The sequence below is a fragment of the Alligator sinensis genome, unplaced genomic scaffold (genome assembly GCF_000455745.1).
Source record: "Alligator sinensis unplaced genomic scaffold, ASM45574v1 scaffold31_1, whole genome shotgun sequence".
Taxonomy (NCBI): Eukaryota; Metazoa; Chordata; order Crocodylia; family Alligatoridae; genus Alligator; species Alligator sinensis.
In genome coordinates this window covers 2953309-2957540 of record NW_005841884.1, presented here as the reverse complement: position 1 = coordinate 2957540, position 4232 = coordinate 2953309, and the positions used below count along the sequence as shown (strand labels likewise).

Here is a 4232-nt window from a genome sequence, read left to right as displayed (position 1 = left end):
CAAACACCCCTTACTTTGAAGAAAGATCAAATCTGGACTCCAAAATTTGGAGTTCCAAATGGAAGGGAATGGGGATGGCAAAATTTTCATAGCCCTTAGGGGGAACTGGATTAGATCTGCTGTGGCTCAGGCCTATCCCTGATTAACATCAAGCACAATATATACCAATGGGATGGATGTGTGTCTCCCATGTTTCCATTTAACCAATACTTCTCATGTCCTTATGTGGCCCCATTGGTGTTTGAAAATGTTCTAAGAAGCATTTTCATTTCCATATCTCTCATCTCCAGTCTCTGTACTGGACAAATGTCTATTACCTAGTTTTCTGCAATAGTAGAGGGCTGGGCTTGACTCAGCTGGTCTCTTCTAGGCCTGTGTTCTCAGTCCTTCTCATCTATTGTTTTGGAATATATTTCTGCTACCCATTATCTGATTGAAAAATTAATCCCCCTTCTAGCAACATCAAACAGTATCTGACTGTTGAAGGCTGGGAGGTCATCACCAGGGGATTGTGTTTTCCTGGAGAACTAAATGGCAGAAACAGCTGAGTCCATAATGCAAGCATCTGCATTATGGGAGGCAGTAGGCCCCAAAGGAAAACACAGCTGGGTTCATCTTGTATTACAGTATATGTTTAAATAGTCAATTCACATTTGATGTATGGAACAAGCCAGATCAGAATCCTGGTCGGAATAGCAATGCAGACTATCCTACTTACATGAAAGGTGCTTTAGGATATGGTCTGAACACAGGTAGTCAGGATATCTTCATCTCACACAAAAGGCACTGCCACCCAAGGCATTGCCGTAACTACTGTAGGAATGGACACAACCCTTGCTCACTTTCCATTCCCAGTAGATCATCAAGCGATAAAGATCTGACTCTGTATGCTACAAACAGCAATGGTTCAAGTAACTCTTAATGACCAGAGCAGGATTGGAGCAGCTTCAACAGGACTTACTTTGTCTTTCCTGAACAAAGATGAGCAGAGCCAGGGCTGGAATTGGTGAGTGTTTAATTATTCCATCCCTTGTAAAGTGAACACACAACTTCACAGATTACAGAATGATGAAAAATTAGAGGTATCACCCTTCCTATAGAAAAAGTTTGTTAGGAAGGCCTTAGTAGGGTGAAAACTTCATAGAAGTTTTCCAGGAGACTGTAATTCCATGAGTTGTTCCAGAATGGTGGATGGGGGTAGGAGTTTATCCCTTGCTTCACCCTTGGGGAATGCCTTAGTAGTTCAAGTTCTTTGCACCTAAAGCAAGTGGTGCTGATGTTAGATGGACCTTAGGTATGTTCCTGTGTAGGAAGTCCTATATCTTTTTAGAACCACACACTCATGGAGATATTTGAACTGCTGACATCAGACAAAAACATCTGATGGTCTTTTGGGTGACATTTCATGGACCTTTCTTTCAATTCCAACTTTCCCCATATTCATCTGCCCTTGTGTGAATTTGCACTGAGTGAGAATCTTGAATTCATTCATGTGGAAATTGTCAGAAAGTCAGTCATGCTATTTTATTTTATTTAATAATTAAAATGACAGTTAGTTACTCAAATACATGAACAAAGGGTGTTCTGTGATGTTAATACTACCCTAGGAATTATACATGCACATTCAGAGTGATGAGGAAAAAGATCCAGGGCTGAATATTACTGCTCAAACCCATTTCTGCAATGCTTTGCTCACTCGGATGCATTGAAGTCCTATCTGGGTGCAGCTATATGAGATGCTATGTCACTGTAGTGTAGCTCATTGCTCCAGCAATGTAGCATCAGTGGGCACAAACCGTGATGCCGACGCTACTGTGCAGTAGTGTGGGGGAAAAAAACCCGTACAGTTTCAGAACTGCACGGTAACATGAGTTATAACTACATGGTCTAGGGCACATGCAGATGTGCCCTCTGTAAACTTAAGGCTTGCTTCAAGTCTTTACAGAATTGAGCCTTTACTCACAGAATTCAGATTTAGAACGGACTTCCTAATCCTTTTTCATGCAAATAGGCAAGATACCCATCTGTAATTTGCTTTCGATGAATTTGTTGAATAGTTTGATTAGAGAAAAAAAGGCGGGGGGGAATCACTAAAAACCAGCAAAGGAGAATTTAGGAAGATTAGTGCTACTTCTCAATTTTTCCTTTTCTTTTTTTTTAAATGAGCCAATGATTTTTTTTAATTTTTTTTTTTTTAAGATGAGCTAACATGTAATCAGAATGGCAAGACCAGAGGGGGAATAATTTGTGCTGTTTATGTTAACAATGTCCTAACTCTAGTAAGAAAAGCAAAAGGCAGGGCAGGGTGGCACCTTAGAGATTAACTTGTTCAGAAAAGCATAAGCATTCATAGGAAACAGCCTATTTTGTTAGGTTCTATGAATGGCAGTTTTGCTTTATATTTAAAGTAGGATACTTTGGCTCAAATTCTAAATTGAGACTGCCCCATATCATGAAGGGTGAGCTTTTTAAAAGTGGGAGTAGGCACGTAGTAGTCTTTTGAAAATTGCCTGTCCTCATCTAAATACCTTTGAAAAATGTGGGCCTTGGTACCTCAGGTCCTCTAATAGCAAACAGACAACAATGTCTGTTTGCTTCATTTATTTATCTTGTAAAATCTTCCTGTCTGGGCCATCCATGACTGTGTCTGTATGTGCAGAACTTAACAGAGCAAAGTCTGGGTTTTGATTGCAGCTCAAAGCTGCTACAGGATTATAAATGACAGCTGTCCCTATTCTACACTAATAGGTAACTATATAACTGTGTCCACACAACATCATCAGTGGTGTGACCGACAGTGTCATCTAGACATCTCTGAGCTGACTTTCCACTAGCTAGTAGGGCTGGGTGGCAACTTAGAGACTTGAGATACTGTGAACCAATGAATGTTAAGTCTTGCCACAGTTGCACAGAGCTCAGCACAGGATATAAAAGCCCACCTGAGAACCTAGGCAAATATTAGGGCAGTTAGTCCTCTCTGAGCTGTCTGCTGTCACTGCTACACTCTTCTTATTATCTGAGTTAGGTAGGTTAAAGTTAACCCAGGTATGTCCACATATGCTGCAGTCATACTTGTAGCTGCAGGCAAACCATACTCGAAGAGTAGTTTTACCATGTTCTCATAGATATGTTGCCATATAGAGAGTACCTATTTCCTTTAGATGCTGAATTTATTGAATTTTCTGACCCATCCAGCCATTTAGAACATATTTACATAAAATTACTGTATTACTTGGCTATCGCATAGTCCTTTAAATCAGAAGATCATCCAGCACTTTATGCAGGAGATGTGTATTGTCCCTTTTACAGAGATGAGGAAATGGAGGTATAAACAGGTGAAGTGACTTGCCCAAGGTCCCCCAGCACTCAGTGGCAGAGCCAGGACCAGAACCCAGGTCTCCCGAATTCCACTGTAGTATTTGACCCAGTGGGCTTATATATTGCTTCTCTATTTAAAGAGTTATTGTGTGGGGTGGCTTTCCCCACCACCACTTTCATTGATTCTTGTGGCATAATCATCATGAGTGTGAAGCTGCCTTTTATTCTGCATGCCAAGCTTATGGGAAATTAAAAGCATCCAGAAATATTTTTTTAGGAATGATATGGTATAATGCAATGCTGACAGCATGGACATGTGATGTGATGACATGACATCAAGATGTTACCATAGTGTGGTGCAAGCTCTTTTCCTTCCTAGAGGATTTCAGGTAAAAGATGACTCACCGTAAGTTGCTCTTTCAATGTGACCGACTGTCTTGAGGTCACAGGGAGACTGCCATGTATGTCTCTGTGTCATATTTTCTGTCTCCTTGGGAATTTTCAGAAGCTAGCTATCGTAAATGGGGAAAGCAGCTGGAGTATCTTTATTACTGTGTCAATCACCAGCATCTGATCCTATGGGCCCACAGATACAGCTTCATTATTAGTGAGATGACTCGTTATTGAGACAATAGAACACAATGATCCTAAAATAAAAGCAGACCAGAGCATTTTTTCCCCGTGAAGTCCAGTTAGTGAAGAGAGATGGGAGAGCTGAGAATGCCACCTGCTGGTGAAAGAAGGTAAACTTGACTTCATCAACTGCTTCTGAATCGAAATCTATTGCTTTGATGGCTTCTTTTTTGGTCCTTTCTTGGCAAAATGTTCAGACTCAAATATCGCAAACACTGTGAATGTTTGAGTGAAGATCAAACAATTAAATGTGAATCTTGTACTCCTCTAGTTTGCAGGTT

General features: G+C 40.6%; 1 long non-coding RNA gene across 1 annotated transcript; it reads left to right on the top strand.

Moving 5' to 3' along the window:
* The first annotated feature begins 978 nt into the window (after positions 1-978).
* On the top strand, positions 979-3900 carry LOC102368668. The gene is made up of 3 exons (XR_323124.1): positions 979-1006; positions 3596-3707; positions 3824-3900. It is a non-coding gene; the product is annotated as an uncharacterized LOC102368668 (long non-coding RNA).
* Positions 3901-4232: the final 332 nt, after the last annotated feature.